Here is a 16,278-nt window from a genome sequence, read left to right as displayed (position 1 = left end):
GGGGATTTCGTTATTTTCATATTTGAGTTTTTCTCAAATTTTGAGAATAGGATCATTTGATTTTATTTATTTTATCATCAATTATTTCTATTACAAAAATATGAGAGAGGGAATAAAATGACTTTCCCAAAATATAGAAATATTGAGGATTTAATAAAAAAATCAAATAGTTTTATTTCAGAGTTTTTTTTTGTTGTTTTTATTTGAATTAGGAAAAATGCGCGTTTTTCAAAATTGCATTTAGGGCCCAAATAAATGTTCACTTTGTCGGGCTTGATTTTAGAAGCTCGGGAAAATTTATTTCGGGATTTTTGGAGTCCGTTTAGTATTTCTTTTTATTTTTCTTCCGAGCGAAAAAAAAACGGAACCGACTTTGGGCCGTACTCGACCAGGACTCCGCCTGCCGGGGGCCTTTGTAAGCCGGGGCAAGCCAGCCCGAAGGCCCAGCTGCCCCGAAACCCTAGCCGCGCCCTAACCCTAGCCGCCAGCCGCCGCCGCCCCGCCGCCGATCCGCCGGAGCCGCGCGTCGCCCGAGGTTCGCCGCACCACGAAATCCGTGCCATTTAAAAAAAATTCCGTTCGTCGTTTTTCTTTTTCGTCGGATTTTTCCGCGGTTATTTTCTGATCGCGATTTCTGATCCGATTTTCGTTTTAGTTTAACTTTTCGCTCGTTTATCGGAATCAGGCGATTCAAGCGCCTGGAGTTTCGTCTCGAAACCCTCTATCCGAATAATCAACTTAAACAAGTTTTTTGCTACTATAAAATTTGACTTAGGTTCAGATTACTAGAACGAAGTTGTTTTCTTTCGCCGTTTGACTTTCTTTGCTTCGTTCGATTTGATTCTTTTGCCAACCGGAGTTCTTAAGTTGAACCTTCTGGTTAGATCTCTTATTTGAGTTTTACATGTGCATTAGATGAGTACTTATTGTATGCTTGTTTGTTTGCCTGCGATAGAGTACCCGGAGTGCGCCGCCTGTTACTTCGAATCGTTAGGTTTCACGGATCATCAGCAAGGCAAGTAACACTTTGATCATACCTTTTCTACAACCCAGTTTTTTTGCATTAGATCAATCTTCACACATTGCATGATTAGGATCTAATTAAACCGTGGGATGGGAAGTAGATGAGGTAGTACCTATTACCTGTTTATTATCAAACCTTTGGGAGTTACTTCTACGTTTGCTTATTATGCCATGCTATGCTAGTAGACGTGGATTGGGTGAGTGAAATCCATGACAGATGTGAGATTGATAATTAATGGTTTATCTAAGGTGGCAACTTAAATACACATCTGGGTGGATTGAGGCACCTGGGTATTCCAGGACATGCCTGCTTTCTTTTGGACCGACACCCAGACTCAAAGGGATCATGAGATTTTTCAAACTAGAAACTTCCGTGTGCAGCCACAAGCCATTATGGGCTCTGGCATAGTTGATTAAGTCGTGCGAACTCTTACAGGGTAGACTAGCAGATGTAGGGGAAAGTAGGTGTACCGATCTATCCATCGTAAGGTGCTAGCGCTTCTGAAAGACTGTGTCTCGGTCATCCGTTTCTCAGACACCATGTAGTGCGAGAAATCCAACGGAGGCGATCGAGTCTTGTGGGGAAAAGTGCGCAAACCTCTGCAGAGTGTAACAAACTAATCATGATTAGCCGTGTCCCCGGTTATGGACATCTTGAGTATCTAGTATCTGGATTATCATGTGAATCTCAACATGTTACTCTAAAATTAATGTTGTTGGGTTAATGATGATGCTTAATTGGGATTGAGAATGCTGTCAACCATTCTCAATGTTTAACAACCACCATGATAGTAATTAAATTTATTCCTTTTGAAGTAGGGAAAAATTGGCTTTATGCAAAACTGTAACCATAGAGCTTTCCACCAGCCAAATATGCATATAGTATAGCTGTTGCATTCCACTACTCTCTATGTGTTACCTTGCCAGCATATTCCATGTGCTGACCCGTTTTCGGGCTGCAACGTTAATGTTGCAGACTTTTCAGACGACGATTAAGGAGTTTTTAGGTCGTGGTTCTATACTCAGTGATGCCGTTGGAGTTGATGGACTCACTTATCTTCCAAGCCTTCCGCTGTTATCGTAATTAGATGGCCTTAAGCCATATTTATTGTAATAAGTTCTCTTTTGAGACACTCGATGTAATAAGTATGTGATTGCTACTCTGCTATAAATCCTCCGAGTACTGTGTGGTGTCAGCATTACTGATCCAGGGATGACACCGGAGCACAGAGATCAGACTGTTTGAGGTCTGGTCGCTACAGTTAGTCACATGGAGATGTGAACTAATCACATAAATATGTGAACTTTTTGTGTTAAATCACATGACGATGTGAACTAGATTATTGACTCTAGTGCAAGTGGGAGACTGAAGGAAATATGCCCTAGAGGCAATAATAAAGTTGTTATTTATATTTCCTTATATCATGATAAATGTTTAATATTCATTCTAGAATTGTATTAGCCGAAAACTTAGTACATGTGTGAACACATAGACAACACAGAGTGTCCCTAGTGTGCCTCTACTTGACTAGCTTGTTAATCAAAGATGGTTAAGTTTCCTGACCATAGACATATGTTGTCATTTGATGAACGGGATCACATCATTAGAGAATAATGTGATGGACAAGACCCATCCGTTAGCTTAGCATAATGATCGTTTAGTTTTATTGCTATTGCTTTCTTCATGACTTATACATGTTCCTCTGACTATGAGATTATGCAACTCCCGAATACCAGAGGAACACCTTGTGTGCTATCAAACGTCACAACGTAACTGGGTGATTATAAAGATGCTCTACAGGTGTCTCCGATGGTGTTTGTCGAGTTGGCATAGATCAAGATTAGGATTGGTCACTCCGTGTATCGGAGAGGTATCTCTGGGCCCTCTCGGTAATGCACATCACTATAAGCCTTGCAAGCAATGTGACTAATGAGTTAGTTGCGGGATGATGCATTATAGAACGAGTAAAGAGACTTTCCAATAACGAGATTGAACTAGGTATGGTGATACTGACGATCGAATCTCGGGCAAATAACATACCGATGGCAAAGGGAATAACGTATGTTGTTATGCGGCTTGACAGATAAAGATCTTCGTAGAATATGTAGGAGACAATATGAGCATCTAGGTTCCGCTATCGATTATTGACCTGAGATGTGTCTCAGTCATGTCTACATAGTTCTCGAACCCGCAGGGTCCGCACGCTTAACGTTCGATGACGATTTGTATTATGAGTTATGTGATTTGATGACCGAAGCTTGTTCGGAGTCCCGGATGAGATCACAGACATGACAAGGAGTCTCGAAATGGTTGAGAGGTAAAGATTCATATATTGGAAGGTTGCATTTGGACATCGGAATGGTTCTGAGTGGTTCAGGCATTTTTCTGGAGTACCGGGAGGTTACCGAAACCCCCCGGGAGAAGTTATGGGCCTTATGGGCAATAAGAGGGAAGCACACCAGCCCACAAGGGGCTGGTGTGCCCCCCCCCCCCTTGGGTAGGAGGCCGATTTGGACTAGGAGAAGGGGGACGGCCCCCCTTCTCCTTCTCACTTCCCCCTTTCCTACTCCATGTGGGAGGTGGAATCCTACTAGGACTACAGAGTCCTAGTAGGACTCCACACCTTGGCGCGCGCCCCTGGGGCCGGCTGCCTCTCCCTCTCCCTCCTTTATATACGGAGGCAGGGGCACCCCAAAGACACACAAGTTGATCTTTTAGTCGTGTGCGGTGCCCCCCTCCACAGTTACACACCTCGATCATATCGTTGTAGTGCTTATGTGAAGCCCTGCATCAGTAACTTCATCATCACCGTCACCACACCGTCGTGCTGACGGAACTCTCCCTCGGCCTCAACTGGATGAAGAGTTCGAGGGACGTCATCGAGATGAACGTGTGCTGTTTGCGGAGGTGCCATACATTCGGTACTTGGATCGGTTGGATAACGAAGACGTTCGACTACATCAACCGTACTATCCGCTTTCGGTCTACGAGGGTAGATGGACACACTCTCCCCGCTCGTTGCTATGCTTCTTCTAGATAGATCTTGCGTGATCATAGAAAATTTTTGAAATACTATGTTCCCCAACAATTAATCACCCTTCCGGTGAAAGGATCATCCCTTGGTGAACCTTGCCTTCCCTCCAGTAGGCTGGCAAAGCACAGTTTGTCAGCCAGGGCACACCACAAAAGTCTGACAGTGGCTGAACAATCATTATGTGATAAAAAAAACATAGTAAGTTGGATTTTGTGATGGAAGAGAGATAATCAACAATTATATCATAAGTCCATGAAGTCCACTTAACAGTGCTTAGGTTCGACTTTCAGATTAGTAACACACACATTATGTTATGTCAAGAAGGTGTGAAGCAACACTAATGATCACATCTAAAGTGGAAAATCAAGAGTGGACATCTACGCTCATAGTCATAGTTACAGTAGTACTTTTTCACTGAATTAACATGCATTTGCGAAGAGATGCTAATCATCCATGTGGCCATTCTCTGCAACATAGATGTATATATTTAGTAAGCGTAATAGACTGAGTCCAATAGGCGAGAGACACTGCACCAATCTATTTTCTTTCCGGGCAACACACTGCACTGACTCTAAATTGAACTCTTCTAAATTCATCTCGCCTTCACCACAAAGCTCCAAAAGATAAAAAGGAATTAGCCAAACGTTGAAAAAGTCACCAAATATATGAGCTAGATGAGAATAAACAGATGAAGCGACAATGATCAATAATAAACACTTGGACAGGGAATAAACTACCCCTACTGAATTAGCTGAGGTGCAGCACCGTGACCTTGCAACAATAGCCCACGTGGAGGCGACCCGGCTTGCATTCCCGATCCACAACAGTTGTGGGCAGACGCTGCTCCTACTGGAGGATTCTCCAATCGAATCCAGGCTTGGCAGTAGCACCTTTATGAATGTAACTCAACTGCTTGAATGTGTCACTGGTGAATATATTCATCAATGGAATTTGACATGTCAAGCAAAAACTTGATGTAGTTTCAGAAGATCCATTCCACATCCCAAGACCCGTGTACAAACAACAACAGATACTTCTCCAGTGAGAAACCGTCTCAATCTTTCTCTTATCTTTTTCATTGCTTTCTCATCCTGAATGGAACTTACTCCAACCCAGTAGCAGCAGTAATTGCTTCAGACAAGAGATCACCAACTCTAGAACTCACAAATACAACAGCAGGAGGTTTGAAGTACTGCTTACTCTTCATTATCTCAAAAATCTTCTGCTTCTGCTTAGACTCCACCCAAATTACCACTTGTCTAATTGATTTGTTTGGTTTACCTAGGTTCCCACAAGAAATACTCCATGTATCAATCATGGTGTAAGACAGAGTTTGACAATTTATGAATGTACTGTTGCTGAAAACATCATGACCTGTGGACATGAGAGCGTGCCAAAGATATGCATGGCCTAATCTCTGAATCCTCTCTCTAGCAAGCAGTCCACTTCATCCAAAACAAACACAGAAACATCTATAATTAAGGTCGACATTGCATGCAGAGGCTGGGCTTCCCTGCCACTGGTTCCCCGTCCTCCGCGACCAACACCACCAAAACAGCCAGGCCGCCGAGCTGCGCTACACCCCGGTGCATCACCACAGCAGCCCGTTATCCACCGCGGCGTTTGGATCGACCAGGGGCGGCGGCGCGGTCGACCATGACCTGCGGCGACGGGGAATTCGACCAAACTGGTGGTCATGGACTCGGGGGAAAGGAGGGGAGGCGCTGGGGAGCTGGAGTCTTGAGAGAGGAAGGCGCACCTGTGGTGGTCGTCGGTGGTAGGGGCTGCCGGGGTGGTGCCGCAAAGGGCGGCGACGGCGCGGGAGGGAGTCGGGGTCGTAGGCATTCTGGTTTGTCTTTGCGGCACCATAGTAGCATGAGCGGGGGAGCTTCCAACGGCCGCGGCGTCGGTGGCGACGCATGCGACGGGGGGAGGGTGGCGACGCATGCGACGGGGGGAGGGTGGCGACGCGCTGGAAGCTGGAGGTTGAGATGGGATCGGGAGGTAGGGTGATTTTTTTACCTCGTCCATATACCGGTTCGGTTGACTTATATACGAGGTTGAATACCCTAAATCACAGGGGCTATTTTGCAAAAACGCCGCGACGGTGAACCCCCCGACTCAACCCGTGCTTTATTTATTATAATATACTAGCAAAAATGTCCGTGCGTTGCAATGGGAGAAAAAAGATAGTGTTTATCACCGAAATTAATTGGATTTTTTTCTTTGGCGGAACGCATGTGCTTTACCATAAAACAAACACCAGAGCTGGATTCCATCTCGTTCGTTGCGGACTAATGCGAGTGGGTCCAACGAGCCAGGCTTGTTCGTAGAGGTATGGGCTTTGGTGGACATCCTGGCATGCCATCACCCATACATATGTGTTTCATGAGTGTGGCAATGAGCTAGTCGGGCATGTCGATTGTGGAAGCTGTGAGCCGCTTCCTCGTCTCCTACAATGTCTCATCGCCTCATCGGTTTACAGTATACACACCATATGTCTTTGGAAAATGGTCGACAACTCCTTATTTGGAGTAAGAATTTAACCATGGTGAGATCGCCACAATCCTATGATAGCAACCTGGAAGATGTAGCCCAAACATTAATGTCCTCGATGATCCGGGTACCACTAATGATCAAAAATTGCTAAAATAAGTCTAGAAAGTGCAGTGTTATGAATTTAGAAGCATCACCTCCTCTACGTTGTTATGAATTTTGCTTTTGCTAGCCCACCACCGCTGCATGACGGATTTAATCCAACTTCAACCCAATTCAAGTCCCCCTTTATTTGTACACCATTAGCCACCAGGGATCAACGCCAATTTTACGGTCTCTTTTAAATATAGATTTTCGTTTATTCATGATAGCACATATGCCCGTGCGTTGTAACGAGAAAGAAAATTGAGGTGTCCACCAAATACCCATCGCATGTCGAGGTATAAAACAAATGCATATCATGCTTTAAGGAAAAAAATCATCGCACTTTCCTAGTGAGTCATTTATTCATGTTGGCACTTTTAATATTCGCAACGTCCTCCTCTCGTCGATGATGGTAAGGTTTTTGGTATCCACAATTAATGTTTTATTATGAAGCCGCGTTCATGTACTTTGACGACACGTCCTTCAGCTTCGTACTACCATCAGATGGAAGAGTAGTGGTGCATTGAATGGGAATTTTTTATAGAGATTTTTTTTAAAAATATTCAAATGCAAGCCGTTTTTTGCTATGTTATTTTTAGAGAAGATTGGTTGTTTGGTTTGCAAGGTTATACTCCATTCTCCTTTTTTGCATAATTTGGACTTGATCCAAACACAAGCATTTCACGTAGACATCGGATAGGCTCTTTCTTTAAAAAAGACGCGCACGTTGAGAGACCAGAACCGCACGCACACATCTCATTTGTTCATCAATTTCAAGCTCCTTGCAATAGATTTATTTTTCTATGTTTTCTCTCTCCCGCCACTTTGAACAGAAAAGAACTATTTTCTCTATTGTCTCGAGTAAACCGCCGCCGCTGGCCAGAGACCCCATACGCCTCGTTGTAGTCATGGCCGGCCGGCCGCGTGTACGCCTCGTCATTGTAGTGATGCCACGTTTCAAAGCCCTATTCTCTAAAAACAAAATGAACATTGTAACAACCTGCGAGCTTCTTCCTTGCTCTAGCTTTCTCTAGAGCCGAGCAGCAGCGCAGGCAGCGCTCGAGCATCTCGGGTCCGACCCTCACGCCCTCACGCCCTGCCGTTTTTCTTCTTTCACCCCTGTCACCGCTGTCCCAGCCTTTCTTCGCTCGTTCCATTCCCTTTCCTTCGCTCATTTCATGTCCCCCATCTGCATATCTGCAAGCTAGCCTGCCAGAGACTGAATTTACACTTCCTTGTTTCTGTTAATCTCCTTCAGGCCCACCGTGCATGCATGTATGAGTTGCTTCCTTTTCTCAGCCTTTGCTTATTGATTCCCAGACAGCTCCTTGATAACCAGGACATTGAAAGGCCTATATAAATTAGTAGGATTGGATTTAAGGACGCGAGGTGGGATTAATAATACATGAAACAAACTTTTCTTCTTAGCAAACCAGCTCAGTTGGTGCCGACAATAGCTAGGCGAAGATGAGGTCGTGAGTTCAATTCCAAGTAGCATCTAATATTTTTGCCAGGCCCTTTATGTTGGCTAGATTAGTTGGGCCACAGCCCAAGCTGCATGCGGCTTTCCATCACGTAGGCTTCGTTCGAGTCTCATCCCTCCGGACGGAAGTTGTGCGTGGCGGGCCACATGAATAGTATCAAAATTTAGTACCACCTTGAATATGTTTTAAATTCAAACTGAAAGCGTAAAATCACGGGAAGAAGCGTATTGTGACGGTGAACCCACGGAGTCAATCCGTGCTTTATTATTAGGGAAAGAAATATACTAGCACAAATGCCCAAGCGTTGCATCGGGTGAAAAAAAACCACACTTTCCTAACCCAATTGCTCAAGACCCCCTCTCATTCCAGGACAGACCGCCAGGCATGATGACATGAACAAACTCTTTGAAATCCTCCATCCTGCCATGAAAATATGTACTGCAGAAAAATATGAACGTATTTCAGAAGTGTACTAAAGGTGTGTGGAATTTAAACCATAGAAATATCTATCTGGTTGTGAGTATCTCTTCATGCCTTTGTTGGAGTTGCTTAGTGATGTCCAAAACATATCGCATTATACCGTAAATAGTAAAGTCAATTTTAGTACAATGTTTTTGCTTCACTACGGAGGTAACACGAATTTTCATGAACCAATGTTGGCTAGATTTAGGGACTGTAGCATAGCACTATTCGTGCCCAACAATCAAGCACCTATTTTTAACTGGTACTATCTTTTTCATTATAATTCTCAAAAATTTATTGTACATGAACAATAAATAAACAATTTCTTTATTATGACTTAGACATAGTATTTTCTAACATAATTTTTCCCGGTGATTATAAACAATAAATAAATAATTCTAGAATAATTTTCTCTCGAGTTATGGACGGGGTAAAACTTCGTTCATGGGATTATAGCTAGTGGCAGAGGATGAAATTTTTTTGAGGGGGGAGACTTTTGATTGATTTCTAGGTGGTTTACGTTGTTCCCACAATCTTTTTAGAGATCAATCAACTCATGACAGGACAAAACAAATGACAAAAAATAACCAGGCTATGTTTGTCTGTCAATCCCAGAAATCCCTCCCTTTCCTTCTTTATTATCAATTCTGGAATCCCTCCTTTCCTTCTTTGTTCTCTGCATTCTTCCTTATTAGGACACTTTCTTCTTATTACGGGACGTCTGGCTTCCCACTTTTTTCCCGGAATCCCTCTTTCCTTGTTATTATGGGACAGCTTCCCACTTTCCCTTTTTTTTGCTTTCAATCCCCGAATTCCCTCCTTTCCTTCTTATTACCGGAAGGGTTCCCACTTTCCTATTTTTCTTTGCTGTCAATCCCGGAAAACCCTTCTTTCCTTCTTTATTTTTAGGACGAGAGAACTGGTGTATCACCGGCTGCCGCGAAAAGAGATCCATCATGTTTGAAAGAAGCATAGTGGAGAAAATCATACCCAACAGAAGCATAAGGAATCAAGCATTCTACAAGAAGAATGAGGACAGAATGCACATAAGAGGCTGGTGTGCTGCTTGCTTTCTTCAAACAGTGTGAAAGTATGCAAATATGAAGTACTGACTTGTTTGCTAATTGCAATGGCATTATTTTCTGATACTGGAGACCGTGCACCCCAATGGCCTCTAGAAATTGACAGAAACATATATCAAAGTATGGAGGGCGAGAGAACTGGTGTATTCCTCAGGAACAAAGAACTACCAGAACTGGTGTATTCCTCAGGAACATACTACATTATTGTTTAGTATAGAATCCTGCTCATGCTGAGGGTTAACCAAGTCAAGTATTGGTTCAACATGATCTCCTGGGGGGATGCAATGGTAAAAAAATAGCTTTTTCTTCTTACTGAAAGTACATCTATGTAAGAACAGGTGGTTAAGCACAATCCTAGCTAATCTAGCAAACCGGGCCACGAATGAGAGCTCTGGTACATTAATTTGTAGAGAGAGTGGCAGAAAGCAGCTCTACATCTCATGCCATCTTCAACCCCAAATGTGGCCGTCATCCCCGCAGCTGTCACAAATCATAGACCACGTTGTAAATTTTCCTTCTTGATTGGGAACACCCTTGGCAGAAAGAAGAGGCTTTTACTTGAAGAGTAGCGGCTGAATCAGATCGTTGTAGAACTTGGCGTCATAAACGGCGCCACTATGTGCTTGGATGATGCAAACAGGTCGACCAGCACGGTGGCAGCCGGGCTGAATCAAATCAAGGGGAACGGGGTGTTTGTACACACAGAATAGAGTAGGGAGTGGGGGAGAAGGGGGAGGGGGGAGGCGAAAACTGGGGGGGCGCCGTGGGCGGAGGCAGAGGAGGAGATGCAGGAAGACAGCGAGAAGGACCGTCGCTGGAGGCGGCGGCGAGGAGGATGTGTGGGTCGGGTTCGTCGTGGTGGTCGTAGAAGACGGCGCGGAAGAGGGTGCAGCAGGAGAGGTCGCGCTCCCGCAGGATGCCCTGCCGGTACGCCCCCTCGTCCCACTCGCGCGCGTCGAGTCCTGGCTGCGCCTGCACCGTCATCGTCGCCGTCGCCATCTCCTCGTGATTCTTTGCTGCTGGCTGCGCTCAAACGGGATATGTGGGCCTGATTTACTAGGCCGAAGCGCACGGGCGGGCATCGTTCGATGCACACGACGTGGTACGTGGTTCCGTGAATTAGTACCACCTCACGTATATGTTTTAAATTCAAAGTGAAAGTGTAAACTTACGGGAAGAAGCGTATTGTGACGGTGAACCCACGAAGTCAATCCGTACTTTATTATTAGGGATAGACTAGTACATATGCCCGTGCATTGCAATGGGAGAAATAACCTGGTGTTCATTGAAATTTAAACAAATATGCACTCTAAAATCTAATCAACTGCATCGTTCAAGACTTCAAGTAAAAGTACATTTGGATTCAAGATGTTGCAGTTTATTAATTATTTTTGCTAGCAAGTATTTGATAGAAGATAAAATCAATCATCGCATGTATATATAAAGCGTGGGTCGAACAACTGGCTATTAAAAATATGGGTAGAAAAGGTGGAATATGTACTTTTTGGCCTCCTTAACAACCGTATGCAATTAGTGGAGAGAAGGTCTGTGAAAATGCACTGGTGGCTGCCCCTGAGGCAGTTTCAGGTCAAACTAAAGTGTGATGGAAGGTCATCTGCAACATCTAGACTGTCGCCTGGTGACGAGGAGGCCAGATCTTTGTCAACTCCAACCGCCACACATCAGGGGCCCCTCCAACAACCATTGTACCCTATCTCCACCACCCAATTTTATTGCTTGAGATCCATGCACATGATTGGAAATAGAGATTGTTCATGTCCTTCAGTCTTCCTATTAGTACTGCTTATAAATTGCTTATCACAGACCATTGCGTCTCAAAGTGGGGTACATGTCCTTCTTGCTGCACATGATGCAAAAGTTCTGCAGCTTCCAGGTTGGACCTACAGTAGTTATCAGAAACAATTCTATACATGCCAAAGGATGGTACAGAACCAAAGGTCAATAACATCTCCGAAATCTTCTTGGCATAACATTTCTTCCCATGGCACCAAAGGTCACTCGTGCATATCAAAGGACATCTTGCTTGGTTTTAACTTTCCCACTGCATCTCAGCAAGAAAATCAAGTGACTGGTCAAATTCCTTCAATATATATATCATGTATACAACAGAGCATTGTATCTAGCTTCACATGGAAATCTTCCATTTATCATATTATCAGACATTTCCACGTATGCCTGTCTTCATAATTCCCCGATTGGGACACCAAAACTGATGTATGTCTAAGCTTAGGTTGTTCGGACTTTATTTTGCTTCAGAACATATCTTTCCAAACGAAAGAAGAGCTAAGCTGATTTTAGTCAACTAAATGACTAAACCATGCTTTCATCCACTACCCTCAAACAAATGAAATACCAGGTAATGCAGAGGACAAGATCTCTAAGCGCTAGGCTTCAGATGGAGGAAAAACTAGAAGCCTCTGGCTGACTGCTGCAATGCTTCTCATAGTGGTCGAATCTTAAGTTAAGAACTGATAAAATAGGTGTTATATACTGATTAATAACAAAGAAAATAATTGTTAATTTGGCTCACTACTTAGATCGGTTTCAGACATAACATCATTGTTTCCGAAGATTTATTTCAAAACTTTAAGTAAAGTAAGGACAGTAGATCTGCAAAACACATTGCAAAATCCTAAAAAGGTCTAAGACTACAATCATGCCTACAAAAATAAACTAAGTAGCTATCGCCAATAATTACTTGCCCTCCTAGTTAAATTCTATTGGAATTCACGGGAAATTAATTAATTTAGTAGCCAATGGAATGCATGTAAGGGACCACTCTTACCATACAAATCTAGCAATTGCTTTCACGAAGAGAGAGGTGTGGATGGAGAATTCCATGGGTGTAAGTTGGACCAGATGAGTGGATAAAGTTCTTGCTGCAGATTGCTAGACATTAGTCGCTTTTTGGATAGACCGGAACTTCACATTTACCAGAGAAAACATCAATATATTGATCTCCCATCCTGAAGCGCACAAGGAGAAGGTTATCACATGTTTAGAGGATTATTTCATATCACCATTAAACAAAAATCACACGTGCCTACTACAAACCTTCTATCTTTATGTTTGCAAATCGAACTGCAAACTTGAAGCAAAATCTGCAAAGTTTTTGGGTATTAAAATTTGCCATGTTGCAATTCAGTGTTTACTTTGAAATTTTTGAAGTAAATGAAAATTCAAAGTTGAGAACATACCTTCCAGAAGAATAGTACCATTGAGGCAAAACAAACCCACAAGAAAACATGCCAATAATTTTCATAATAGGCATTTCAACAATAGGAGGTGTGATGAATTGTTTAGCATACACCTCCTTGTTCTTGGTAGTGTCGGCGTTGCGCAGCTGGCCGATGAGCTCAGTTGGGATGTTGTGGTCAGTGACATGCATGATAGATGAAATCTAGACATGTACCATTAGAACTTAAAACAAACTTAAAGTCTTTGGGTTCATGCTGGAGTTCGCAGTGCTTGCAGTGCTGATGAACCACTGCTTGTCACTAAAGAAGACAATGGCAGGGGTCTCCCATATGGATTACTCACTGAGAAACATGTCGACGACAAGTTACCATGCCATGATCACAATGCAGCTCCTGTTGCCTAAACTGAACTGAACCACACTCATCTTTGACTTGCCCTTGCAGCTCCCGGCTACTTCTAGTCACAGGATCAGATCGGAACCTACACCTGCAAAGAGTGAGATCTACCAGTCAAATACTCCACCTTCCACTACTATGGGATGCTGCTAACATGACACTACGATTAGAGACCCTTCGAGAAACTGTGTGCGATGTAATAATCGCAAACGGTTGTATATGAAAACCGTCAAAAAAGGTGAAAACATTTGCGATGGAGGATGCATCAAACACGGTTCAAATTTTAGTTGCATGTGTGATGAAGGGCATATGATTCAGTTCAATTAACCGTTTGCGATGATGAGGAACAAAAGAAATGGGCAGCCACATGAAGGCGTGTGCGATACACAACATAAGGTTCACTCGGATGAACTGTTTGTGATTAGGAAGCACAAAAGAAATGGGCAGCCAGATGAAGGTGTGTGCGATATACAACATACAGTTCACTCGGATGAACTGTTTGTGATTAGGAAACACAAAAGAAACGGTCAGCCAAATCAAGGTGTGTGCGATATACGACATGCGGTTCACTCGGATGAACTATTTGCGTTGACATAAGAGAACAGAAACAGTTCAACTTAACAAGACGTGTGTGTTGTGCGATGGGATTGCATGCGGTTCACTCGGCCCTTGTCGTCAGTGTGTGACCTCTATGGCAACCGTTTGCTCCCTAGGCGCCTCTTCGTGTACTGTGGCAACCGTCCACCAACTCTGCGCCCTTCCCTCTCGATTTGGAACTGTTGTCGCACGCTAGCTCTTCCTCCCTCCTCCATTTGCCTTCACCCTTCCTTCTGCCATTGTTTTATCGTCTTCTTCATGGAGGGGATAAGCTGGAAACAACCCCATTATTCTTGCCCCAATTTGAATGATGATGCGGTGGAGGAACTCATTGATCGGTGCGACGTCATCACCTCGGCTAGCATGGCAGGTTCGTTCAAGACCATTCTCGACTCAACTAATAACATCATTACAAGGAACCCAAGGGTCCAAGAGCGGTTTGATCTCCCCTATCTTCTTCGCCGTGACCCTGCTGACTGGCGCAGGGACGAGGGAAACCTCGCCTTGTGTAAGTTGATGCCGCTTGATAATGATACGTATGATGTTAAGATGCCATCGCTTGAGGGCAAGGCTTGGGCAGGCGCAAATGGAGATTGGGTTGTTCATATTGGGTACAACTGCGAGTGGGAATTTGTGAATGTGTAGTTGTGTATACTCGTCACCGGGTTCCACTTCGAAAAATCTCAGACGACTGCCCAGAGGTTGAGTACACCGGTATTCTACGTGAGTTCAAATACGATCATGCTGACTATCGTCTACGGAAGATAGCAATTTGTCGAGTTCCCAACAGCTCTTGGGGTTATAGGAATGCTTATGTTGTCGCTATCTTTAACAAGCTTGTTGCCGTCCTTCATGGTTCGACTCGATGGATATTGATCAAAAATCAGTTTCTATACACAGATGAGTACTGTGATGCAATTCAATATGAGGGTCTTGTGTTTGCTGCCACCACTCATGGCACCGTTTTTGCATGGAATCATCATGATTTCGGTACGTTTGTCTTCCACCGTAATTATAATTGTTTCATCCACATGCATGCGGGTTAGCTAGTTTCCCTTTAATAATTAACCTTCTTGTGTTTCCAAGGTCCTGTGAACATTCCACCACTTATAATTGAAAATTTTATTCACGAGCACGAGGACGAGCAGGACCCATATACTCAGTGGCGCCTGGCAACTTATTCCGATGGATCACCTCTTCTTGTCTGTATACGGGGCACTGCTGATGTTACTAAGGAAGCAGGTGTTGTCTCGTATGGTCCCACTCTCCGGACCTATTCTAACATCCGTTGCAGGGTATTCGTGATGGATACTAGTGTACTAGCGCCAACATCTTCTCCCTAGTTCAGTATTGAAAGTCTTGGAGGAAACTCGCTCTTCCTTGGACAAAACTATCCAATGATGGTCGAAGGCGATCCAACTATTGTTCACACAATGTTACTACCATTTATGAGAAGCAAATGTATCTATACCTCGGACATTACTATGATTCCCTACCGTCCCAATATGGGTCCTGACATAGGCCGCTTCAGCCTCGATGATCAGTCCTGCATTGGTCTCCAGATTGACAGTAGTTGGCCCTTCCTAGAGAATCACTTTTGGTTCAAAGCAAGCGTTTCCAATGCCGACGAGTGGTTGAGCTGAAATTCATTTCATCGCTTTGTTATTTGTTGTGTGAGAAAAACTTTACTAGAATGTTTTGTTGGAAATGATCTATAATCCAACGTGTATCCTCGTTGTCGTTGTGGGTTGATGACTTGTTGTATGTAATCAATGGTACATTTGCATATGCGTCCATGAACTCACGTCTGCTAGTGGTGTCCATATGAATAGTGCTAGTGATTTTAGTTGCAAAAATTAGATAGTGCTAGTGATTTGTAGCTGCATATTTTGACAAATCACAGTGTTACAAGGTTGACAAATGGCAATGTTACTAGATAAACAAATGTCAATCTTTCCAGTTTGAGAAATAGCAACATACCCAAAATGACAGATATGCAAATCTTACCCAATTGTTTGTACGTGGTTGCACACGGGTCATGCAAAACAACCGTTTGCGTTGAAGGGATGCAGAAATCCTGCTAGGCACATTTTCCCTTGGCTTCCTGGGGAAGCTATCGGTTTGCATACGGGTGTTCTAACTAAAACGTTTGCAATGAGTGTTTTATATTTAAAAACCGTTGACGTTTTTTTCAAAAGAAAATCGTTTGATAAGTCTATACATTAAGAGAGAGAAATGCAAGTTCGTTCAAACCATATCTTTCATTCAGTCACACCGCGAATTTATATTCATATGATCGAGAATTTGAGATACAGTATTAAACCCCAAAAAAACTATTTTC

The 16,278-nt window shown here is 43.5% G+C and overlaps 2 long non-coding RNA genes and 1 pseudogene across 2 annotated transcripts; all 3 read right to left on the bottom strand.

Annotated features, from left to right (window-relative positions):
* Positions 1–4,409: 4,409 nt before the first annotated feature.
* Positions 4,410–6,068, bottom strand: LOC125555937. Its single transcript, XR_007304960.1, has 2 exons — positions 5,818–6,068; positions 4,410–5,719 (listed from the first exon to the last, which is right to left on the bottom strand). It is a non-coding gene; the product is annotated as an uncharacterized LOC125555937 (long non-coding RNA).
* A 3,481-nt stretch (positions 6,069–9,549) lies between these two features.
* LOC125507004 lies at positions 9,550–10,726 on the bottom strand (annotated as a pseudogene).
* A 439-nt stretch (positions 10,727–11,165) lies between these two features.
* LOC125555936 lies at positions 11,166–12,742 on the bottom strand. Its single transcript, XR_007304959.1, has 3 exons — positions 12,533–12,742; positions 12,101–12,183; positions 11,166–11,788 (listed from the first exon to the last, which is right to left on the bottom strand). It is a non-coding gene; the product is annotated as an uncharacterized LOC125555936 (long non-coding RNA).
* Positions 12,743–16,278: the final 3,536 nt, after the last annotated feature.

This window comes from Triticum urartu, chromosome 5 (assembly GCF_003073215.2).
Source record: "Triticum urartu cultivar G1812 chromosome 5, Tu2.1, whole genome shotgun sequence".
In the NCBI taxonomy this organism is placed as follows: domain Eukaryota; kingdom Viridiplantae; phylum Streptophyta; class Magnoliopsida; order Poales; family Poaceae; genus Triticum; species Triticum urartu.
The sequence above is the reverse complement of the archived record's forward strand: the minus strand, read 5'-3'. Positions and strand labels throughout refer to the sequence as shown.